This window comes from Empidonax traillii, unplaced genomic scaffold (genome assembly GCF_003031625.1).
Source record: "Empidonax traillii isolate 1590-97213 ecotype Southwest subspecies unplaced genomic scaffold, ASM303162v1 scaffold104:size2570737, whole genome shotgun sequence".
NCBI lineage: Eukaryota > Metazoa > Chordata > Aves > Passeriformes > Tyrannidae > Empidonax > Empidonax traillii.
The window spans coordinates 1,788,433-1,815,273 of NW_020955297.1; the positions used below are offsets into that span (position 1 = coordinate 1,788,433).

At 37.4% G+C, this 26,841-nt stretch overlaps 1 protein-coding gene across 2 annotated transcripts in view; it reads right to left on the reverse strand.

The window, feature by feature from the left end:
* FHIT (fragile histidine triad) overlaps positions 1-26,261 on the reverse strand; it is a 536,395-nt gene extending 510,134 nt beyond the window's left edge. Inside the window, exons 1-2 of one of the 2 annotated variants that reach the window (XM_027882371.1) lie at positions 26,139-26,261; positions 25,550-25,634 (exon numbers count right to left, since the gene is read on the reverse strand). The gene's annotated coding sequence lies outside the window, so the exon portion shown is untranslated. The remainder of the gene's footprint in view (positions 1-25,549; positions 25,635-26,138) is intronic. The other variant, XM_027882370.1, reaches the window with a different exon arrangement.
* Positions 26,262-26,841: the final 580 nt, after the last annotated feature.

Sequence of the window (26,841 nt, forward strand, 5' to 3'; positions counted from 1 at the left end):
GAACCACAAATATCATTTTGGAAGCACAGCCTAATGGTTCAAGCATGAGACTGCAAATCCACTTCTAAATAGAAACCAATTTCCATCACAGATCAGTGAGTGACTCTGGGCAAGTTAATTAACCTCCCTGCAATCTGTGAAATTGGGATAATACCTGCCTTGGAGTGAGGCTTAATTCATTAATGCTTATGAAACGCTCAGAGATCCTTAGATGGATATACTATAGAAATAGAAACAAGCTCAGGATTTCAAACAGTACTTTGGAACATAATTCCTTTTTGAAAACAGACCTCACTGTCAAGTGAAATGTCAATTCAAAAGTGATATTTCAGTGACTTCAGGTGAACTGAAAACACATTCAAAACCATATCAAAAACCCCAAGAAAAAAATAACAAAAAAGGCTATATCTTGCATGTCTCTACCTTCAACTAGACACAGAATAATTTTAACTATGCATTTATAGAACTCATCAGATTCTCATCACCTGCAACTACATCCATTGCAATTAACTCTGAAGAGTTCCTCAGAGCCTGCCAGAATTCTCAACACAGCATCTAGTCCTGACTGCAAAGCTGTCAAGTTCATGCAAGTATTAAAACATTCCACTGTTTTGGTGGCAGACATCTCAAGAGGTCACCGAAGCTGTCCAGGAGGAAAGGGAATTTGGAGAAGAGGCAACATTCCTTCTTGCAGCTCTCATGGTTGGCATACCCTGAGCTGAGTGCTAGAAGGCCAAGCATGCTGCTGTCTCAAAGGCAAACTCATTTTCTGTCACCAGAAGTTCTTCAAAATATAAAATTTAAAAGCAGTTGCAGAACTTAAACACCTGTACCTCACTCCTTTTAGACAGTTTGCTCTCTTGAATTAAAACAAGGTCTCCTGGAGATGGAATGGCTGCAACAACGCTGTTATTTAAATTTCTTTCTTTGGCAGTACATACTTGGGTTATTATCAAAAGAGAAAAACAATGTTTTTCCATATATTTGGAAAAGTTTACATGAAATAACATTATAACATAATATATAGATCATCATACACACTGCACTGTTCTGCACAAGCATTCATGACTGAACATACCTTTACTATGTCTAAGAGGTTAAAACATTTCGCTGAAAACATCAGCCCTGGAAGGGAAGCGCCACCTACTTCGTTTGCAATCTCCTTCCTAAAGAAAATTAAGCTTCAGAGGTAACATTTTTATAGTCAGCGTTTACATGACACATTATCTACACCAATGACCAAGTTTTTCCCCCAAACATGGAAGCCAAGAAAAATTTCCTAGAAATTTTATACTCAACAGAAATTATCTTTGCTACTTTTACTCCCAAAGCACCAATCCACAGCCTTTAAGACTTTCTACACACTGAAAACAACAACACAGTGCTGTGGCACAAGCAAAGCAATCACCACTCTTTAGGGCTTGATGGCTCCTTTCTTGACCTACTGGAACATTCGTTTACAGAAAACTAATTTTCTTAGTGATTAAGGAACACATTAATAAGGAATTTATTCTTTCACAAGTCAAGAGTTAGTGAATAGCTAAACACAGCAGTGATCGATTATAAATGCATAATCATCACGTGTCAGCCACAGACAACTGAACTGCACAAAGACAGTCTTAAGACTGTTGGGATTTTCTACTTCAGCTCTCTTCTGCTGGGAAAGTGTTGCAAGCAAATTGAATAATTTGGGTCCTATTTTTCTTCTTGATTTCTTTTCCTCAGTGTTAGAAAACTACGAACTTCAACTGTTTGTTGAAAAGCCAAGTATTTTGAGGACTTGGACTCCAAAAAAGTTAAGTTTTTCAAGTCAAAGTGTTACTGTTTATTGGAGGTTCAGCAGATAACAAATCAGTAACAAATAAGCAAATCCTGTGAAGTTGCCCACAAGCAGAGAGGAATTGCAAACAATAATCTGGAGGGGGTGAGGAATGCCTTGACAAGAGGTAACAGTAGAAAGAGTTTTCTGATAATAGCAATGTTCAAGGAAACTGTAGCATCAGCTTATTTCCTTGGGTACTCCTATTTCAGCCTCAGAAATTTATTTCAGAGAGCATAAAACCACTGAGTGTGTGGCACTGAACTGTGCCACGGTTTAGATTTTTCCCCTCAGCTACACGTTACAGCAGCAACTGTCCCAAATTCATGACAAGGCAAAATCCTTTGGCTTCAAACAGATTGTTTTCCGTGATAGCTTACAAGTGACTTAAGATGATAATTAAATAAGATATTAGGAGCAATTAACTCCTAATTTTGATAACAATTTAACATAACTCCGGTATAAGTTAGGACGATTGTGTTATCATAAAACCAATTGAGGTGTATCATAGTAACTCTGCAGTGATCCTACAAGTAATCTCACTTTGCCTAAAACTGAGTATTATACATATGAAAACCTTTAAACTCATCAATGTAATAACTTCTTTAATTTTCACTGTACTCTACAACTTTTGTGTGCTGGACCAACATGTAAACACCCCCAATATAAAAAGTAAGATTTAAAACTCCAAAACCTGTTAACGACAGCAAATGCAGCATATGTTTAGCTTTAAAAAAACATTACTCTGCTAGAATTACCTTGCTGAAATACATGAAGTAAAAACATAAGAAAAAAGTGGATTTTGACATTTCATATTTTGTTGAATACCAGTATTGCACAGGCAATCACTGTCTCTTACATATAAATTAACATCCTACCATCTGTCAAGTGTTCAGATAATCACAGGGTTTAACGCACAATATGGTTATTAGAATGTGACCTGACAAAAAGAAAAAGAACACAACCTAATTTGGACTATGAAATCTATGATCTCACTTGCAAATGACAGTTTGACAAGCCATTATTGTGCATTTTGGCTTCTCTAGTAAAAGCAATTTTACGCACATGTAATTCTATTAGTCATACAGCCAACTGCCTGTGCAAGATTACTTCAAACTAGAACATTTGCTTGGTCATTCAGAATTTTGAACTTAGGTAAATATTTGCACCATGAATAGAAATTTAATGACCTGTATATACACACACAGCCCTAAGAATAAAACACAAGTCACTATGCAAAAATATTCCTCTGTGATGCTGCCATTAACTGTAACCACGGACTTTCTTCAAGGAATCACACAAAAGTCATTAAGTCCAATAATTATCTGTATATCAACTCACACTGGCTGAAATGGAGTGTTCAGGAATGCTCTGTACACATCCTGTTCCACACGCAAACGTGTCATCTGCCAGTAAGCACCATTACTTTTACTCACAATATTCCTTACATACTACCTTGATGGCTTATTCCACACCCAATACCTTGTTCTGGCCAAGGTAAATATTGCTGACAATTGTCTCTACTCAAGACCATTAAAAAAATCCTATTGCCCTCCACTAACAGAAAAATACTGGGCAAGTCTCACATGCCCATGGTTCCCTCATTTTTCATTGGCTCAGCTGCATTTTTAATGATCCAAGAAAATATATATTTCCAAAGGATATACTCTTTATAATCACTTCCAAGTATAAAATACCTGCTTTGGGAAAGGTGAGATTATGTCTTCAAGAACAAACAAACAAAATATTCTAAGGAAGTGACATGAGGAAAACAAAGCACAACAACAACAGAAGTTCAACGTGGTTTTACTACCTGTGGAAATGAAGGTTCCAGTTAATGGATTTTTCAGGCTTTAGTTACACTACACAAGGACCTGCCTCAATAATCAAGCATCGTGATCTTGCCTTCTTGCCAGAAGGCAAGAAAAATCAGATCATGGTTTATGCAAGGCCTGTCAGCATTTCAAAGCCCAACACTTCTTACAGCTACACAAAACAGCTCTTAACAGCCAGAGCTCTGCCAGTCTGATCACTGCTTCTACCAAAAGGGAAATAACTCAAAACAAGGAGAAACCACATGGAAGGAACATGTAGATTATTTTGTTCGGGTTCAGTTTGATATGGAGTAAAAGGTTGCCCCTATTAAATGGCAGAAAATATCAGTTATGTAAGATAAAGATCCAAAAGTTGCATTTTCCAAAGCACCTGCGTGACCTACATGAACCTGATTCTTCTTTTGAATGATCACACATTCCAATTACCACAGGTCACCAAACTCTCACACGTCTAACAGTGCAGACAGGGGGATTTATAAAACATGCTCAGCTGGAATTCATCCAAAGCTGGAATTGCTTTGTGAAACTGGTTCCTCTAAACTGTCTTCCTGGGAAAGTCACAATGGGAAACAAGGTGGAAAAGAAGCACGACACAATCTACTAATTCTCTGATGTCTCCAAGTGTGTAGTAAGTGTGAAGAAGTGCAAAGAAAAGCATCTTATGTAAAAGTACTCCACAAACATTTACTGAGCAAATAACCACAGAGTAATCACCAAGCAGTAAACTCAGTCTCTCCTATTGTTCACTGAGCTCATGAGGTAAAGAAATATTTGAATTATCGAAAGCCAAGTCTCTCCCCAAACTGGAATTTAAGCACTTCAGTCAACTGTGTATATCCAAAAAATTTACCCTTCAATTTAACCACTTGGAACACTATTCCTCCCTAACAACAACCAACAAAATGTAAACAGCTTCAGGCTTTATCTCAAAAACAATGCACATCAAACCCCAGATACTCAAAGTTAGAGAGTTCCACAGAACTGTACTTGCCCACCTTTAGTTATCAGTGTTGGACTCTTCAGGGCAGGCTTGTTCTGAGACTAACACCGAAATCAATCTGCCATGGTGTCTGCTCCTTGCTGGCTGCTCATGGGACTGGAGGCAGATTCTCCTCCCCACAGCTGTTAAATCACCCCTGAAATCACACCTGATCAGCTTTTACTGCTCTGCATGACACTTCCAACAGAATGTAGGTCAGCCTTAATTAACCAGGCAAATGGTAAACTTATGGAAAAGTTTCATTTTAAAGGTTTGGTACATCATCTTTTAATTTTATTTTTTTTTTCAGAGAAAATGTTTTCACAGGAGGTTGATCAAGCTTTTGTGTTTTAAGGTCAATTTGCAAGTTCTTTGGCCTATACTATTCAACAGGGGATTTATATTATAATGATTGACTCATCTCACCTGTCCTGTATTCTCCCGTGGGAGCATGAAATGTAATGTAATGCATACATTATTATCAGAATAATTAAATAATCAGAAACACAATACAAGTTTTCTTACTGAAATATTTAAAGTAGTTTCTCAACAGGCCAAGGTCAGGAGAAGAGAAGAATAAAGTCCAATTAGCCCAAATCAATCAAAATACTGGAGTAGCAGCTGACCTAAAATATTGCATTTTAAGTATATTACAACTACCAAAATAAGTGGCAATGGGAACACACTTTTGTGTCCTGTGTGAGGAAAATAGTGCAGCTGAGAGGAAGAAAAAAAGACTTTATTTAAAAATAGTACCTCTAGTAATCAAAGAAGCTTCATACTTCTCTTCCTCCCAGAATATTCAGCAAATTACATTTGCTTCTCTATAATAATTTCATCCCTAACAAGATCAGAGGAAATGATTTATTCCACCCCCAGTCTTCCTACATTTGTACGTCACCCTATGGGACACTGCCTTTCTGAATTGCTTTTGGCCATCTGATATTATATTACTGCAGTCTTCTGCAGAAGGAGCCAGAAAAGAAAAAAAAAAAAAAGAGGGGGGAAGGGATCAAAATAATTACATTAATGCTGGGAATCAAAGTTTATTGACTTTCCCTTGAGCTATAATACCAAAAAGCTGATTACAGAAGTTGTCAACTTATTTAATGATACCACCAACTTCTCTCTGAACTCGTCAAAATATCTTCTGAAAAAAATTCTCAGAAGAGTTTTTGAAGTACAGTAATGCATTATTAACTTCATCTCTCTGCTGAAGAGAACTGCATCTGCCTCTGCTCCTTCTACCTGTTTGTGTCTACCAAAACACTAAGACCCATTGTCATTGTAATAAACTCAAGAGCCCTCTGACTTGTCACATTCCCAAACAAACCAACATCTCGTTTTCACATCCCAAGTACATCCTACTTATTCTACAAAATGCAGGAAAAGCCTAGAACACAGTTCCAATAAAGGTAAACACCTTGTACCCACACACAGTGGCTGCTCTGAGGACTCAAGTCCAGCACATGGCACTCTGAAGCCCAGATGTTCCCATGGACAGAGTTTCCACAGATCATTGTGCTTTTTCAAGTTTTCACTCACTGACCCCTCCTGAGCAAAGAGCTCCCAAAGATGCCTGTACATGTCTTTGTTCCAAAAATTCTCTTTGAAACTGCTACCACTTCTTTTCTGGATGTCCCCCTTTGGAGAGAAGATTTCCTCTCCCAACACTTTTTCTCACAGATCAACAGTGTCAACAGCATCTTTTTCCTTCCATCCTTTTTATAAAATGACTTTACAGCGCAATGTGCACAGGGAAATAGATAATTACACAGCTGATAATGAGAAAAAATGACCAGAGGTGCCTTTTCCCTCTTTTCCATAAGGGTCAGCAGTGCAACAGAAGGTACCACCTCTAACAAAAGATTTGTCTTTGTCTCATCTGCAATACAGCTTCTTTAAAACATACTGGGAGAAGTACAAACCAACAGTGTTGTCCAGTTCTCTGAAAGCTAACAAAGCCAGGAAGTGCTTAATTAATTAAACTGAGCTCTAGCTATTCATGTTCTCTTTCAATATAGCTGAGCATGCCAGGCAGAGTTTACAGCAAACCTGTTCTTAGCAACACGCAGGTAGAAGACCCATAAAATACAGCGCAAAAAATACAGACTCCCAGAATCAATTAGGCTGGAAAAGACCACTGACACTGGGAAAAGGAAGAATGAACCAGCTACTGCAGTTTCTCTGTTCTATCCATTAGTAACAACACTTGAAAGGCAAAAAAGACTATGACACTTCATAACAAGGAAACATCAAAAACCCATCCTTGCCTTGTAGCACTGAATCCAAGCTTGAGTTTCTCCACCTTCCTTGCTCGTGTCATTTCTTTGAGAAGATTAGCTGAGATCCCAAGAAACTCTTTCATTTGAAAATGAAGATGGAGAACAACAGTTTGAGACACAGAAATGTGGTGTGGGTTTAAAGATAATAATCACGAGCTTCAGGAAAATTATTTAACAAAGACTCATTTATTAGAGCTGGACTGCTGCAGAATTATTGAGTAGTCACTCAACTATTTAGTGATAACAAAATACTGCAATTTTGATATAAATTGCTATAAATCTCAATTCTTAAGTCTGAAATACTGTAACAGGCAATATGGCATTTGCAGGAGTATGATTAGATAATACACTTTATCATCATACAAAAATGGCACGACACACATCTAGTATGGATAAGCAAGAATAATGCCTAAGCTACAAAGCAATAATGAAAATTACAATTTCTAGCTATAAATATAAACTCCTGCAGAATTAAGCCAGCTTTTTCTGTTGACAGTATACAGTATGAAAGACGAAATTGGAATGTTAATTTAATTTCTAGAGTTCCAAACTGCAATTTCAGAAGTGCTTGATAAAGATTGTGTCTTTTGAAAATGGACTTCCATTAACCTTTTTATAGCCTTCCTAACTGAATTAGTTTAAGGGGTGCCTAAAATCTGCAGTGAGAAGTATTATCCCTGTTTCTAGTCCTAAAAAAATTCCCTTGCTAGGGTGATTAAGTATTTCAGTGGCTTTTCCTTCAGAAATGTTTTCAATAAAGCAATAAATACATTCCAGTTTTGGATCTGCTCCTGCCCCTAAGACAGCTGAATGGTTTCAGACATTGGTTTTGTCTTTACCTCGAGGCTACATGAAATGGAGGGGCTCAAATGTGTCAAGTTTTCCTGCTAAGTGTTCAAAACTCTTTGCTAAATCTTCCTGGTGACTTCAGCTCTCTGCAACTGAGTTTGAGTAACTTTAAATATCCTAAAACCATCTTTCAGATCTTTCAGTCCTACTGCTCTCACAGTTCCCTTTCTACCAGTTAAAGTGAGCAGCAGCTTCCACTGACCAAAGCCTTGGCAATGTAGGTTTCATTAGTGGACAATTTTAAGGCATATTGGAAAAAGACTGCTCCTGTGTGATTTCTTCAATGCCCTTATTAAACACAAACCTTCCTTTTACCATACATGCAGTATCCCAGTGCAAAGACAATGCTGTTTGCAGCCTCAAGCAACACATACTTACTCAGACCGAGCTTTTTCGTTACTGATCTTCTTCTCTTAAAAAAAGTTGGGTCAAGAGCTTTAATTGAACGATTAAAGTTTAATCTCTTACCAACTATGATTAAGTAGAATCCCTTTAACTGTAATCTGAACATCTTTTTGCCATTTCTGCCCAGAAGCTACAGCTGCAAGAGACACAGTATAGAAAGAATTCTGTTTCACATTATACTTTAACCAAGAATATCAAGCATAATGCATTTCCACGTTTAGCCCAGTGAACAGGCTTTTTTTCCAAGACTGAGAAGCTGGCCTTGAACAACAGCAACCCAAGGCAAAAGGATTACAAGAAATGCATCGGCATTACCAGTGGGCTTTAAAGCAATCTAATTAGGTAGCCACACACTGTGTTCTGTGAGAAAACTACCAACCTAATAACTGGATTGTCATTGGAAAGAAAATGAAGAACTCATGCTAGCAGTGAAACACTGGATTTTTCCCTGCCGTCTGCACCCTATAAAATCCTGTCAATCTCTTTGGGCTGACAGACTGTCTATTAAATAGCTGGAGAACAACCTGCCCTATTTCAGGGTTGGAACTAGAATGAGAGACATTCAGGTTTAAGCACCACCTTGCAAAGGAAAAGGATTCAACACCTGTTGGGTGTAGAATTGCAACTATACAAGAAAGTAATTCTGTATGATATTTATAATGAAATAAAATAAGACTCAGAGATATGGCACAAGACAATAGTCATCCTCACTTAAAAACTGAGGAACACATTTTTACTAAAATTCTGTTTGTAGATTAAGTTGATTACAGGAAGTAGTTTACACCACCACCAAACCACCTTCAGAAAGAGAACTCAACACAACTACCCACAATTATAGCTGATGAATGCTAATTTCTTTGTTTCAAACTTTACCCACAACTACTTCCCTTTTATTTTCTTTCTCAACAATTCACTTTACTGATATACACAAAACAAAACTGCTGCAAGCAGACAAGTGTTCAATTAATGTAATGATTTAACTTGCTATACTGTGCTATGGTTTTTTTCTTCTCCCAGCTTTCAAAGAACCCTGTTTACAGTGTGAAAACCTACTTTTCCCTCTGGTGCTCTATTTTAGGAGCAGTTTCATCTTGTCCAAGTTATTTAAAACTACGCACTTGTTATCAATTTATAGCAAAGCTCCCATTGATGCCATTTCTAATACTAATAGACTTGTTACCATATAAAGCCCATACCCAGCATTGCTTTGTTTCATCTACTAAATGATGTGCCACTATTTGAACAAGTTATCCTTAAACAAAAAGTTTCAGAGAAAACAGCTGTTTAATAGTTCTAAGACAAACAAGTAAAAAATTAAAAACAATTTAAATACTGCATGGTATTCTAATTCAATACAGAAAAAAAAGTTCCTTTACTGTCTCATTTCAGAGAAAATACCCCAGGGAGAACAGAAAGTGTAGGTTGATATCCACTGAAAATAGGAAAGACAATTCTTGATTTTAAGCATCACATCCAGTCCTCATTTTATTCCCCAAGTCTTAGTGAAAGAATAAAGAGATTTGTCCCCCCTTCCCAGGAAACAGATTAGGTAGGCATGACACTTTTCCACTTCACCGTTGTATGCAGTAATAAGCTTTTCTTTTGTAGCATTTATGAATTCAAACAGTGCTGGGGTTAAGCTGGAGCAAAGCAATTTGGCATGCTTGCATCTGCTTTTATCAGGGAAAGGAAAAGCAATCCATGAGGTCTGGACTGACCTTAAAGCACAAGTATTTATTTGGAGATTCTAAGGGCTTACCAATTGTGTTTGGTAAGAGGGAACTTAAATTCGATCACACTCACACGCAATGTCACCTTAATTCCAGCAATCGCCTTTCAGAGCTTCTGCTGGGCCAATAATGTAATTGGTATTCCAGCACTATAAATATTCTCTTCAAAAAGGACATATTAAGCACACACCCCTGTTCTACCACGCTGCTTTCTACAGGACACGTCAGGTTTCCAAAGTCAGCTACTTTCCAATTCAGGTAACTTATTTTAAAATATCAAATCTATGCTGTTTCATGCAATTGTATTTTCAATTAATTTCTATATAACCCAGTGAAGGCTTTGATATACAACTGGCCCGGAAAAATATTGAAATCAATCATCTCATAAGAAAACCACTACAGAAAATTGTCTTAGAAATACTAGACATATGAAGGAGGTAGTTTGCAAAACAGGCCTTTGCTGCACTCACTAATGAAGCTGTTTCTAAATTAACCAGCTGAAATACAAATGCAATTCTTCCCCTAGGAAACAGACACTCCTGTTTTGTTTCAAGGTAAGATTGCTCCTGTTCTGTTGTGAAATCTGAGCAACTTTTAGGGTTTCCAACTCTCAGGTCCACAATAAATTAAAAGAAATGCATTAGAAACAATTAGCGGGGAAACATTTACTGCCTCTCATTGACAAAGATACTTGATCAAATTTAGACCCACTGCAGTGCAAGCAGTAAAACAACGTGAATACACAGTCTGCTGCTTTGCAAATGGACTGCTTTTCCTGAACACTTCCATCTTTCCACTTAACAAATAGTACCATTATTGTCAGGGAGTGATGTGCCAGTGATTAAGGGCTTAGAATTCTTTTTTTTTTCTGCTCTATTCACTCTTCCTCTATCTTTTTTTTGTCCTTCCCTGGTCATTTCCTTTAACTACTGGAAAATTGGAGACTTGTTTAAAATCAGCAGTACCCAGAACCCGTTCTTGGTGACATAAGCCAGTACCACCTTTCATACACTCCACGTACATCCTACCTTCAAATACAACTTGGTGTTCCGTAGCCCTGACCAATGTTGTCTCTGGGGCTTTTCCCCTGTTGGAGTATTGGCAAGTCAATATTTAGGATTATTTGTTTCCAGATAGCCAGTACCTCAAACATCGGCCTTTGACACCGTATTTCTCTCTCTTCCCTTAGTCCTGTCTAGCTGGGCTACAGTTATTTATTTTAATATTCCAAGATAAAAAGTAGACTTTTTTATTCTCCTCCTACCAGAGGTGGGTCAGTAGTCCAGATAAGTTTGCTTGTAACACTCATTTTCACTAATAGTCTAGGTATATAGTTTCATTTGAATATTTTTCCCTTTTTTTTTTTTTTTTAATTGTCAAGCACTGGACAGGCTGCCCAGGGAAGTGGTTGAGTCACCATCCCTGGAGAGATTTTAAAAATGTGCAGATGTGGCACAGACATGGTTTAGTGGCAGGGCTTTGCTAATGGCTGGACTGGATGATCATAAAGGTCTTTCCAAACTAAATGATTCTAAATATACACTTCATATAAACAAAATGACATCTGGTCTCATACAAGAAAGAGAACTGTTGCACCTCTTAACTCGTCTGCTGAGCATTCAAACTTAGCACAGGAGTGCAGAAGGAAAGACCCCTGCACTCCTTTCTTCTCAAAGGTGCCTTCAGAGCTCCTGTTTTCTCTGTCTGAGCCAGACTAATCACAGCTCAAACACAAACACGCTCGGAGAATCAGGAATTCAAACCACACAAGTTCCCACAGAAAGACAAATTGATTCGGTTCACCAAGCCTGCTCAGGGTTCAAAAGCAGAGCAATCAGGCTCTCAACGAGACACAGAGATCACCCCATGCAATTCCATCCCAGCCAAGGACAAGGGTCTCCAATCGAGATGCTTCACTGCCATTTTCTTCCCGCCTGTTTGCTCAGTGTCCTACTAACACAGATCCAAACTGCCTCTTCAATCCCAAGAAAAGCTGCATGATTCTCTTAATTTGACATCAAACCCAGATCAGTAACTGATGCTAAAGGGCAAATCATAGTAGCTTGAGTTTAAATTCGTGCTAAAGTGGTGAGACAGCAGCTTCAGGACGGAGCTGGCTCATATTCTCCAGCTCACAAAGAACGTGTGAAGAGCTTCTATCTGCAGGACTGTGGCATCAGAGAAATGCGCTCACACTAGGGCAGAATTAATCACCTCCTCAGAGGAGGAGATTTTTCCTCTTGCCAGGATCCCTCCAAGGAAAAGCAAGCCTGACAATTAGCTCAGGTAACAGCATCTGACAGCAGCTGAGCAGATGTGCCACCTAAAGGACACGGGCACTGCGAGGGATCTAACTGATATTTTCACTCTGTGCCCAAATAAAGAACAGGAGAAAGGGCTGTTGGGGAGGTGGGGGGTGTTTATGAAACAGAAGCCAAATCCATCTAAATTAAAGATAAATACGAGAAGGTTATTTGGTTCAAGGTCACCTGTGGCTCACAACACCACAGGTACTATGATAACTGCAGATAAACACAAGATTAGACAGGTACAAACAGCTGTAAACCTACAAAGTGCTGCTGCCACACACATAAGAACACTCTCTTGGTTCTCCTGAAAGTATCCTTTTGGAAATACTTTTACTCACTGGAAAAATTTGTTTCCATCTCTTATTTTTTTAATATATTCTTCTACCTATTAACAGCTTAACTGCCTATAAATATTAAAAATTTATTTGCCACGTCATAAAATGCAAACATAATCAGACAAAAAAAACCCAAACAAACTCACGCCACAGCTTAGCATACATTTGCTCCTTCTACACTCTACAAATCTGTTGTTTAACCAGTATTTAAACAGTTGATCATAGTGATTTACAATTTATAACACCACAAATTCATATCAATTTAAATTTCACTGCATAATGTGACTATCTTGAATTTCTACATCTTTCTTTTATGTTGCAGGCTGCTTTAATTATCACAGTTCAACTTTCTGAAAGTGACAACAGAAAAATCTGAAAATGAAAAGATGAAGTTGTTGAAACAAATACAACATTATGGGATATCTGAATCTCACCAAAGCAGGTTATTGCTAAAAACTGGTCCCTGTCACAGTGCCTGGTGTATTATCCAATCTCTTTTTAGCAAAAAAAACTATTTGCACTTTAAACTGTTAATCAAAGAACAATTAAGTTATACATTTATGAGCAAGTACAGAATGTTGAACTATCTTCAAAGACTAAAGGCACTGTGATACAACTATAATGCTCTGCTCCCTAAGTTTTCGGTATTTATCCACTTAACACACAGAGAAAAATCCACAGTTGCACAGCATTAAGTATCTTAATTTCCTGCTCTCTGCAGAAATGCTTGATGCATACTGCTATACAAGCCAGCCTCATGCAAATTCAGAAGAACCACTAAAAAGTCACTTTAATTTTTCTTGGTTTTCTCACCTGCCATTACAAATCTGGGGACCAGTGCATTCATTTTTAAATACACTGCATTAATCTTTGCAAACGTAACTACACCAGCATAACTGAGCCCCTGTGAACAAAGCAGAAGTCAGCAGTTATTCTCTAAGATTTGGTGACCCTCAGCACAACACCTTTCTCTACATTTTCCCTCCAACCATCACTCAGCACTTTTTTACGACAGGGAAGCCAGGTGGGCAAAGAAGTTGTCCTGTCAGCTTATCTTTATTGCCTGCACTCAGATCTGTGACTGCAACACAGAGGGTGTCAGGCAATATTTGTCAATGCAATGCAACACACTCACCTCTGGAGAATCTTCTTTCTGTACTTCGAGACTACAAAGGGATAATAAATACATGTATAAATGTTTGTCCTATGCACTAATAATCATGTTTTCTTTGTTCAGCGACTACTGTATGAAAAAAAGTCTGTACCAATGGATGTTGATTCTCTCTACTCACTTCTACCCTATTCCCTCTTTTAATTTCAGAATGGCATATAAATTATCATGATTCTTCAAATTATTTAGAGTAGTCAGATGAGGAGTAATATAAGGAGCCAGACACCCACTCCAACAAAAATAGGTCAAGTCAGGGGACAAAGCTGCACATCTACTATCTGGAAACTTCAGATTTTAGAAATCAGATCACAGATTTCAGGTGCTTTCAGCTTCACTACTGCTGAAAATTTTTAGAGATATTTCAAGTGTGTTTGTATACATTCTATATACATATTTTTATCAGCCTGCATTTGGGTTATCCTCTCTGAAATCCCTCTCTCTTGTCCATAGAAAATCTGATTCAGGTTTCACAGTTTTTTACACATTTTAGCTTTATATGTTGTGGGTTTCGTGACAGAAGCAGCAGCTTTCTGCTGACTGGTTAAAATGTTCCTGTTCACTTACATTTTACTTCAGAACTTGTTTGGATATTCTTCATCTGTGACATTGCCATTGATTTATTCTGGTCAGAAATCAGAGGGTTTATTTCTGTTGAGCAAACCAGTGGGCTTTCTGAATGAATCATCATCATCAATTTTTTTTTCTTTTTTTTTAAGGACGACTTCTGGTTTTACCAACAAACTTCACTCTGGGAAGTTCATTACACACTCAAGTCTTCAAGATCACCAGAAGTCCTTCTGGTTCATAGAATCATAGAATAGTTTGGGTTGGAAATGCCCCTAGAGATCATCTAGTTCCAACAGCCCTGCCCAGGGGCAGGTTCTGTGTTATGCTCTCAGCAATAACATTGAGTGCAGGAGCTGTCTGTAATGGCCAGGTGATCAGAATTCAGCTGAACATCTTTATCTCATTTTTCAAACCTAGGACATTATGTCCAATTTCATTTTTATGAGACTTATTTCAAACTTTTTCCAAGCAGGTCTTGGGTACAAAGCTGGTGTTTTTCTTTGCTTTTTTCCACAGCTCTCTAAGCCATCCCCAGAACTCATCAGATGAAATGCCATCAGCCGTTGTTGAGCTTTACAACAGTCATATTGATTGGTATCTCCCAAAGGCATATTGTCATCATTTTACCACTGATGGGGTTATAGGCAGACACACACTTTGACATTCCCCTTAGATATGATAAATGCAATCCTCATTTTCTCAGATCTTGTGCAATTCACCACATATCCATCGATCACCACAGAATGACCCTTTCTATTCCACTGAAGCTGTAAAGCCCAAAGATAAAAATATCTTCCTAATTCATACATATGCTATACATTCCAGTATAGTCCTATTTTTCGTTAGATTGTGGTTGTTCAGCTCATCGTTTCCATGATGAAAATATCAACTGGTATATTCCTTTGGAATAATTTTATAAGGCATCACTTTGAATAAAACATTATTAGCAAGTCTCTCCCCCAGTGTAATCTATCTCATTCTTAAATACCAGAGGGCATTCCAGACATGGACCACACATGAATCATTTGACTATCACAATCACTAGTATTATATCAAACAGAAACCACTTAGTGGTTGTTACCAGCTGAAGTACTACTTGGAATTACTTTAGTAAAAGTATTTTTAAAACTATCCTAACAGGCCAGAAAAACTTCTTCCTTTGTCTAACATGGGAGAAACCTCCAATCAGCATTTACAAAGCATTATGGTCGGTGCTTCTTTTGCTAATGCTCTCAAAATGACAAGTAAAAATCGGTCATTGCACGAATAAAGCAGCCAAGGCAGCCACATATGAACTTCAAAGAGCAACCTGCACCAACTCAGCACCCTAACACTGCTCTCACTGCAGCACTTCAAAGAGTGTAGAGATTAGGGCAAGATTTGGCCTAGTGTACAGAATTCTAGGGCACTATTTTAGGAAAATGAAATCTCCATAGAAGTTTGATCATTTTAAATGCTAAGCAAGCGCTCGTGATGAAAACGGAGATGCTTTTCGCTGCCCTACTGAATTATAAAACTTGGTATCCAATCTTAAATATACAACTAAAACTTTTCATCTTTCACTTCAGATAAGGTATTCGCGATCCTTCTTTGGAAATTAACTTTCCACCTAGTTCCTGGACATATTTTTTTCCTTATTTTTGAACCACAAACCTTTTAATTATTAAAGGCATCTCTAGACATGCTTTTTTCCTGTTCTCTCTTTTCCTAACCCTTCATTTCACTCCGTTACCGGGGGTGTGGTGAGCAGGTTGCTGACGATGCCGATAGGCCGAGAGCAAGGGAGAAGGACTCGCTCCACATTTCATTCAGATAATAGAAACCTGCAAGCTGCTCAGTGTGACAGATGAGCTGTGTGAGCTGAAGCAACTTGTTCCGCCTGTCAGCCTCCAAGAGCCCAGAGCAGCGAGATCCGATTGTGATGACACCGCCGTCGCAAAACTGGGTCAAACATACGGTCCCTTTAAAACAGAATGTCAACCGTTCTCTGCACTTGAGGAATTTGATTCAGTGGCACTAAAAGCTGTTAGATACCATTAGCTTTATACCCAGGTTCAAAATGAAACCGTTTCTTTGACACTGTTTGAAGAATCCTCTCACGAGCCCTACTTTGCCATCAAAGTTCGTGGGAATCACCAACTGTCAAATCATGTAACTATTGCCCAGAGCAACTGGGTACTTTATGATCAGAACACTCTTCCCTTTTGCACCAGGGAATCTGTGCCTTTGGAGTGATATTTCCACTCTGACCTTTGTGGATTAAATGGATTAAAATCCTCAGAGAATTTTAAAGAAGAAATATTATACAGAGATGCTATTTTACTTTAATTGCAGAAAGAAAAGTAAAAGATACCTGAACTCATGCCTAGACCTATTATTTTGTTAAATCATCATCTCATATATAAAAGAGTTATTAAATGAATGTTAGTAAACATTTAAAGATAAATGAAAAGTAATATTTAATAAACTATTCCAATCGTTTCTCTAAATCTTGGAAGATTCACTAGCACTATTGTGATGACAAAATACCCCATGCAATACAACTAGCATGTACAGCTCAAAGATTAAATAACTGTGTCATACAGATCACACTGCTAGATAAGATTTGGAAATGATATGGATATGGAGATGAAGACAGTTCTGGTCTTATTATGACATCAGATGATCAAAATCAGTATAAAATGACACACACCCCTATTTTTATAGCAGAATTACACTATATATATATGTGTGTGTGTGTGTGTGTGTGTGTGTGTGTGTGTGTACAGGTAACTTTTGTCCAAAAGTACTAGAAATGTAAAAGCAAACAGCAAAAGTCTGAGGCATCCAGAAGTAATTTCCTTCTCAATATTTAGCAATTTGTGTTGACAGTCTGAGTCAAGCTCAAATCATGGACTCCGGCCAAGCACAGATTTCAGCCTATTTGATTTCACAGTTGAATTTAGGTATTTTGATACAGCACATGCAAGACATTTTATATATTTCAAGTTCTGATGTATACATTTTTCTGGTTTATGTTACATACTTGCCTTTCTAGTTTAACGTAAAAATTTTCAGGAAAAATATTTTCAAGAAAAACTTCTCACTGGAGCCACTCAGTTAAGAAGATTCGTATTTTCATGCAGTTAAAAACTTATATAATTCTTAAAAATAATTGTTTACTTGCTTTGATTTCTAAATGTCTTTGATCTCATTCATTAATATTCATTCATCTTCTGATGTTGTACTAATGAGAATCTTACGCATTTATGAGAAGCTATTTAAACAATACTATCAATTTTTTTCTGATTTATGTTTTTCATCAACACTGACAATACTTAATTCTTTGTATTCTCCAGTTTTTTCTCCAAACTTCCTGAAGACATTGTCTGCATTCTCCAAAACAAACTGTGTTGTCAAAAATGCATAACTAATTCAGTCAATTATGAGCATAGAACCCTAAATGGATAACAACATCAACACATAATATATATGGATAGAATGAATAATGCTCATCCTCAGCATCCCTTACTTCCATGTTTCACGTACATTATTTATGTTTATGATGGAACATCTCTGAAGCAAAGAAGGAAGAGTACAGCCACAACTTTTCAGCTTCAAGAGCTCAGAGGCACGAAGGCAGCAGTGCTGTTGCCAGCAGACAGTTCCAGACAGTGCTTCACATCACAGGTGCACACACAACATGCGTGAACAGCCAGGCACTAGTATCCTTTCTATTCCAAAAAACATCAGCTGTGCTCATATTTACTTTCCACTGTCTGCAGTCCATACCCATGAGAAGCTGAAAGTGTCCCAGCACACCTGCATGACACACACAGCATGAATTAGAAGCACCCAAGGGAACTGATGAGACCTCACAGGCTGAGACAATCCACCACAGCATGTCAACACACAGATTAAATACAATATAATAAAGGGTTTTTTCAGATAAAATTACCCCAAATTGAAACCATTAGAGGATTCTATCTAGGAATTAACTCTTACACTGCAAAAGGAATATCCATTATAAGCTTCCTAATGGCAATACAATGGATGTGCAAATGCAGCAAAGTGAGTAATTACAGGGTTCCCACTGCAGCATAAACACAACCATCCACGCACAGACAAATGCATGGCTCTGCTCTCAGCACCAAATAATAACAAAAAAGTTCAAGGACAAAGTATTCCTAATTCTAGGATTCCAGTGTATCTCATAGGATGCTTAGCACCCAATACCTTGGAACCCACCACCAACCCCACACTTAAAGAGACCTGCTTTTGTATTTCAGAGGTCTTCATTGGTATAAATGTTTTATTATGTGTAAAGCCATGAGTATTAATATGAATTTGGTTCCATATTACAGCCCAATTCTGGAAGAAAATTATAAACTAATTTTAGAAGCTTTAAGTAGCATCCAAAGTATTTATATAAGTCAGAATTCTGATTACCTGCAACATCAAGCCGTATATATCACTCTCAAAAGTGTTATTAACCTTCCCCTGAAGAATAACATTTTGACACTCTACCTTTTCTCCCTTTCTTTTCTTCTCTCTTCCCCTGAATTTAGATACTGATACTTGGTTTTTAATTCTGATTCTCAGACTCACTGCTCAGAAATGTGCCACTGCAGCATAAGTCATATTGAGATTTTATCCCAGCTAACCAAACCTTCCAAAAACAAGCCACACATCAGAATTAACATGGCACAAAAAGTGTTAATACCACAATATTAGAAGGTAATTTTTTTTCCTGACACCTGGGAAAATTAAAACCAGGATAAAACATTACTTAACAGAAATTTTTTGAAGTCAGTCAAGTACATACAATAGCTCTATATGGTTTATGTTATAAAACATACTCTAAGTACAACTCTAAGTTGTACTTCAAATATCCTAAAGTTTCCAAATTTTGAAAAGCTTTTTGTTTTTCTTAAATCACACTGTCAAGGCCTAACAGCTACTGCTTCAGCTGCAGCACTAGGAAGGATATGTCTCACAACAGGTATAAACACTAAAGCTATTTAATGGACTAGGATTCCAACAGCAAAACTGATGAAAAGCTGACAGAGAAATATTTCTCACTGAAAACACTTAGGTAAAGAGAAATGACAGTGCCTGCTACAAACAATAATGAATCAGTGGAGGGAAGCTTACAAATTACACTAATTAGGAAGAGGCAGACAAGAAAAAAAAAAAATCCTCAAAGCAGTAGCAGCATCTTGGTAAAACTCCCACAAGGAAATGCACCCATTCTAGGCCTCACCATCCTTCTGTGTCCCTCACAGTACACACCCAGCAGTCAACCAGCCAGGCCAAATACCCAATTTACTAAATTTCTTAAACTAAAAAAAGAAATTTGTGTGACCAACCTGTTGCTACTCATATCCAAGCTTGGTTATGTCCATACAAACCAAAGCAACTACAGATTAAATGTACCCTGAATCAATCTTTGGCAAGGAAGATGAGCGTTCTACTTAGAAAGACATCTATTACTTATCACTGAAAGCACCACAACTGTGCTTGATGAGATTTATATTCTCTTACACATAAGAAGAGACTCAGAGCAGTTTTCTAACCTTTCATATAACTCCAAAATATGTCCATCCTTTCAGTGAAATGTGCACTAAAACATAGTTTTGTCAAGCTTCAGTACTATGTTCATTCAATCAGCATGTTCTGCCTCATTCAGATTTCATCTCCTGTAGTCAGAAAAGAAAATGTCAGAATGCTTTTGACATAAAAATCTGATTTGGTTAAACAGCTCAAGACTTTCCAAGTGAATGTAAACTTTGAAAATGATAGTCATGTTTTAGTGAAAAATCATCAGTATTATTGTTTTGAAAATCTCCTCATTGCTATGAGTTATCATTAAATAACTCAGCAGAATCATTTCAACCATTCCAGAGACAGAACTGGAACGTATGGGGGTTTATATAACAGCCTTTTTAGGACAAAAATTAGGCTCCTTACAATGCAGTTTCTTTTGTGTTTAATAGAATCCCACTTCCTTCCTAATTGTCACTGGGTCTCTGACTGAAAACTGCAATTAGTTATGCTTCAGGACACACACATGAATTCTTTTGTGTTTATTTTAGTCAACCTGAACATTAATTAAGGATTGTTATGAATTTGAAAGGAATTCCACCACCACGCCTATTTTATTACACCATTTGTGGCAAGAGACAGTTACATACTGTGTATCCTTTAAACATATTATTCTAGTCAAGAAAATAGTTAGTCTACCAGATGAATTAAAGAACCCAAGAAACAAAAACCCAAATTAGAATACTATTTAATTTGTGCAAACAGTACTTAATTTTTAAGATCACGTAAAAGACGCAAAAAATTAAATGCATTACTAATCCTGCCTTATTTTCAAGTGGACCTCATGGTTACAAACAAGTTCCACTAGATAAATAAAACTGTCAGCAGAAAGAAAACAACAAAGGAAAATCATTTTCATTAGTTCAAATGAAACTAACCAGGGCTACCTGCAGTGAAAACCTAACTTCTTTAAATTCCAAAACGAATCTCCTCTCCTGACCTTTACAGAGCTCAAGATGCATACCTACACAGAATAAACAAAATAATTTGAAAGCAAATTCACTGAGTGCACCTGACCTTTGAAACAGCACAGATAATTTTAATCAGATTTGCACAATGTTAGTCTGTCTCAGCTTCCATGCAGCAACAAAGATGACAAAACTATACTTAAGGGGGAAAAAGACAACATTTCACCAAAATAAAACCATCTGCAAATATTTTTTTTTAAATAACCCTAAGAGTCTCAGGTTCAAGAAAGATTCCTCTGAAATCCTACTCCCTCAATATCCTGCTAAGCTGCACAATTCAGCTGTAGGAGAAAAGCCCTTTCTGCCAGTTATGCAGGTTTCTGTCTCACTTAAGTTGAAGAGCTGACATCGAAAGAAAAAAAAAAAGTAATTTACACCAACATTTTAAAAATCAGGTTTTGTAGGAGTGGCCTGTAGTTGCATCCTTGATCACCCAGCATCCAATAGGCTGCTTAAAGCTTCTCAGTTACAATGATTATCTCAGATTTTTCAGACATAACAAGTAAAAAACATCAAGATCTGCAGCATAAATAACATGACAAGCAGTGCTGACTAGTAAAAACTCCCTAGTTACAAGGAACAGAAGTACTCAGAAATATTCACAAATGAGCCCTCCTTGAAACCAGCTGACAGCCCCTCCCTCGCTGGCAGGGCAGATGTTACAACAGGAGTTACAAACCATTTATCAGCCACCAAAGCTGACCATTGCTTGCCACATTCGGAAAAACAAAGAAAGGAGCCTTCTAATTTATGCAAACTCCAAAACTGGTCAATGCCAGTGTCTATGCTACTTATGGCTCAGGAAATGGGAAGAATCAGCGAGGGGAGCTGAAAGCCCTGTTTAGGTTCAGAACGTGCAACCTCCGTGTTGCCGAAAGCTGACACAGGTTGAGGTGGGATCATGGACAAGGCAGTTTTCCAGAGCAGCATTCCTTCACCTCTGTGTCACTGGGTCATTCTCTGAACTTGTTGTAGGCCAGCCAGCCCTCCTAGATTATGGCAACAATCACATCCCTCTTCTGCCACACCATGTTGGACCTTTTCTCTCTCCTTTGCTCACGGAGAAGTTCAGAGCTTGTCAACAAGCCACAGCTATCTGATATCCTCATCTTTTCCTATTAAGGAGTTTAATTTATTCAGCTTATCAGGAAGGATGAGAAGGGAGCTCATCACTGTGTACAGTCTGTCAGTGCAGAGCGTTCTGACCTTGCATGCAGAGCCACACAGCCCTGGCGCTCGGAATGAGTCACACCTGTTACATGAGGTGCTTTCTTCCAGCACTGCCAAATATTATGGGTAACTGCACCATTCAGTCTCAACACACAGCACAGAACAATAAACACAAAATATTCCATGAATAATGTAGAATGATTCTATATTTTCTAATGCTGCCCTCATATTCATATTTTCAATATAGGAAGAATGCTCACATACATGATGAAAAACTAACATCACACTAAAAAATAAAGGAGAAAACATCTGTCTAACACAGAATAAACATTCTTTCTACTTCCATGTTTTCTTCTCACATTTTAAAACAATTGTCTACACCTTTAGGCACAAAAAAACTTTAAGAAAACTTATTTCCTAAGAAAGTAATTTTCATTGATTGGATCAGTCCTATAAAAAGTATCCATACCAAAATGCGCTGTTTTGTCCAGCCTTCAAGTACCTCAAAAGATTCTTTGCACTGTTTTGCTTGAACATCCAATGACCACTAAATCATTCCTGATTTAAATCCTACAAGTTTCCTCTTATATAACAACTAAAAAAAAAAAAAAAAAAAACCACAAAAAAACCCAAACAAACAAACAAACAACGTTGCAGACAAATAACTATTCCCCAAAATTATTTACTATGCACATTGAACGTCTTAACTGCTACAGTCCCACTGCCAAAAATACTCTTCCAATTCAGCCCTGAGCAGGACAACTTATTATAAATAAATTCATAATAACTTCTTCTTTAAATAATATTAATATTTCTTTATAGCTATTATAGAAATAATAATATTTGTAGTTTTTAATAAGGAATGACACCAGTCTGTAATGATAACTGAACCAGAGGTATTAGTTGATAACAGTTTACAGCAGCACACAAAGAGACACAATTGTTCACCAAACAATAACACCACTGCAGTTTAAATACAACTTCTATAAAGGCCTGCAGAGCAATGGAAGATGAAATCCATATAAAAATGTATATTGAAATATTGGGTAGATTATTAGCTCTTCATTTGAGATGTGCTCATCTGCATTTTGTTTTTTTTCCCAAAATATGTGAACTTAACCATATTTTAAACAAGACTACGCATTTTCTTCAGCAAAACATCTGCCTAATCAAAAATGAGGCTGAAGAGACTCCTAAAGTTTAGATTTAGGCAAGCTCCCTTCTGTCCTTCCCCCAGCTCCTTCTGATATTGCATGTTTTAAAGCCAAATTCCAACTGAAGACTTTCTGCAATGAACAAATTTCTGCTGTTCCGAAATAGGATTCATCACAACCATATAATTCTTAAATATTTAATAACACAACACGCACTAAAAAGAGACTGAAAGCCTGAAATCATTAGGAGATGTCCCAGCACAAGAAATAAAAAGGAGACACACATTTCTCTGCAAGTGTAATTTCAAAGTCCTTTCACAGAGGGATCTAAAGACTGTCAGCTTGGTTGATCTGCTACTGTATATTAAATAAGCCTGTAATGAAGCTACTGGTTTGGATTCATTGAAATGCCAAAAAGGTCATGGACAAAGTATATAAAATTAATAAATTTTAGTTCTTCTTTTTTTTTTGAAAGGGGAATATCAAGAAGGTGGTAAGTAAGGTAAAGCATCAAAAGAGGCAAAATACTGACAACAGAAAACAACAAAATCCAGCACCACTTCATTTTAGCGATCATTTAGAAAAACAATAATGCATTAATGCCATTTAAAATCTATTTACAAATCCAAAGCCACTATGAAATACTTCCTACCCATTCAGGGAATCATTATATTGTTTTTACTAACAGAAAACTGACACCAGATAGAGGCTGAATGCCAATTTGAGCCTTTTATCTTACCTAGTGCTTTCTAACAGTCCTTCATTATCTCTTAGTTCTCAGTTAAAACTTCTCCACAAATCCAGCAAAACAGTTTAGAAAGTACTGAATTTTCAGTATTTGCATAATAACCCTGAATGGGACAATAACAGAAATACTTATTGCCAAATGTCAGCACTATGCCAATTTAAAGCCTTATTCTTTAACATTTCAGAAATAATTCTGGAAACAAATTAAATGACACAAAAAACTACTCCAAAAAGTCAGTGTGCAATGACTTCTAAACAACAAAACACTTGCCAAGGCCAATGCCTACCAGACCCATCAGACTTTTAGGCACTTAACACCTTGCTCAATCTCTGTAAATGCTAATCCTGAAAAATATTTATGTTCAGAAGAATTCATAGAAATGTTTTTGATTATTCATGCAGTAAAGCACAGCATTAATTTTGATAAAGTTACAGGCAGCACTGCAGGGCCAATACAGAAAATCTGTACTTTGGAGTATCTAGAAATATGAAGCTGAAAAAGGCAGCTGATTTTGGTTGCACTACAATGCAAATCTGATGAGTTACACTGGGAATATTCAATATTGCAGTGCAAATAAATGAAAAGAAAAGCACACGTTCTGAATAAAATAGAAAGGTTTATTTACATCACAATTAGACCATTTTCTTTAGTGTTGTCTTAAAGGTTAAAACCAGCTCTTTTGCCAAGACCTATTTACAATTTTTCAAGTTTACTACTAGAACAGCCACACCACTTCTAAACAGAGCAGGCCTTTAGAAGCACTACATAAGCTTGAAAAATTCTACTGTAATTTTACTTGTTTGAGAATTTGGATTTGTTTTTGAAGAATCAGACTTGGCACGACCAAACCTTTCAGCTATCCAGGGATACTCTTATTTCTCATGGCACAAAGGAATAGAAGCCTTTACCCCCAAAGGAAATACAGTTTACAGCATACCTGAGTTTTTAACATAGGAAAACCACATATTAACTACCTGAACTCATTAAATCATCCCCTTGCTATGTGTGATCTGCCCAAAGTCCTACATTTTGCCCATCTATTGACTGCTGACCATTAAAATACACCTGACCTTTCCAAGTTCCTTCTAAGAAGACACAGAATAATTACCAGGGGGCTTATGGCCAGGATAATCTAGTTGATTTTCAGCAAATACCAATGCTTAATTCTGCTATGGAGTTGTATGTTGATAATTATCCTAATGGATTACTACACTTTGGGTTCTTTTTTTAGTGTGAGAAGGTTGTGTTTTTCTGAGCAGTTTTAGTAAGAGTGAAGGAAACTGTTAAGTCCTCTGGAGAGGACAATCCTACCAAAGGCATTACTGCTCAAAAGCTTTCACTTAGTTAAAGACAGCTCAGTATTCTGAATCTTTACAACACAGCCACCTTTTCTGTGCTGTGTATGTATAAAACAGGAATAAACTGTAATCCAGGGATTGCTGCCTGAAGAGTGGCACCAGGGCCAGCAAACAGACACCGCTATTTATACAGCTACTCATACTTGTCCCTTTTTTCACAGGAGCCAGTGCTCTAATCTACTTTTACCTGAAGTATTTTTAAATATGCATTCTGTACAGCTTGGCCTTCATTACAAATATGTGCAAGGAAAGCATCTCACTTGAAAGGCACAATGGAACACTACCTTGCCCGTCTTCTGCTCCAGGGAAGCTGAAATCTGGAAACTGGAACAGAGCAACTGGCAGGAGCAAGCTGAAGTGATCCAAGATCTGGAACAGCAAGTAAGAGTGGAAAGGTCCAGTATCAGCAGCTGACTTTAACAAGGATAAAGTATTAACAAAGGAAAATTGAGTTTGTAAATAGTATTAGCTGTTTTAACTATTCTTTATTAAAACGTGCTTTTTTTTTTTTTTTTTTTTTTAACTCTACTTGGTCTGTGACACCACTCTACATATAAGAACTAAGAGAGGAGGAAAAAGAAATTTCTAATCACGTGAAGTAAAAAGGAGTCTGGTCAACAAAACTCTTCCTTATAAATGTCAATAATATACTGTCCACAGTTATAACAATTAGATTGCTGCAAGATGTGCCTCCAGAATACTGGTTTACCTTTATTTGAATTGCTATGCTGTCAAGCTCTTTTCAACACCATCTAAGCCTGAAGTTTAACCAAAGAATTAAGGAGGATTCCTTAATGTTCTTTTTGCCAATCAAAGCAAAATTTCTGCCTGAGTATAAATAATAATTCCATTGAAATGAAACTAACAAATCACCTGATTACTGTCCTGATCCTTGAAATTCAGCACAATGATATGCACTCACGATGGAATATCAACATAATAGCAAAAGATGAACATAATTAAAGCTGAGTATCCATGAAAACAACCATGAAGTTTGCAATATTTATCTCCTGTACTTTGACTGAAAACAGAGGAAACAAGTAAAATAGAAAATAGATCATTAACATATTTTGCTGTCTAGCTCGAGGACTTCTTATGTTAATGGTTTCAACTTCTGAGGGTGGAGTTGTTGTATTTTTCACAATAACGAAGTCCAAGGCACTCAAACCCAGTCTTTTCTTCACTGTTACCACAACCATCTGCAGGAACCTTTGTAAACACCTGCTCCTCTCTGCAGGCAACCTCAGTCTCCCTCTCTGACACATCTCCCTGGGGGATCACAGTCTCTTGAACCTCCATTTAGGCTCCTTTTAGTGGCAGGGGATTCCCCCTCAGAATCCAAGCCCCAGCAGAGGAGAGCTCTTGGGAACAACTCTCCGATCTGTTCCTTGTAGGAATACAGTTACATACTGTCTTGAAATTTAAGGGAGGGGAGGAGGAATTAGTCTTAATTAAGGGCTTCTGCCGAAACTCTTTTAAGAGCTGAGTCACTGATCGGCTTCTGAGAGAAGGAGCAACATTTCACCACACAGTCACCACTGAGACTGCATCGACACTGAAAGGGGGGGTTAGTCAC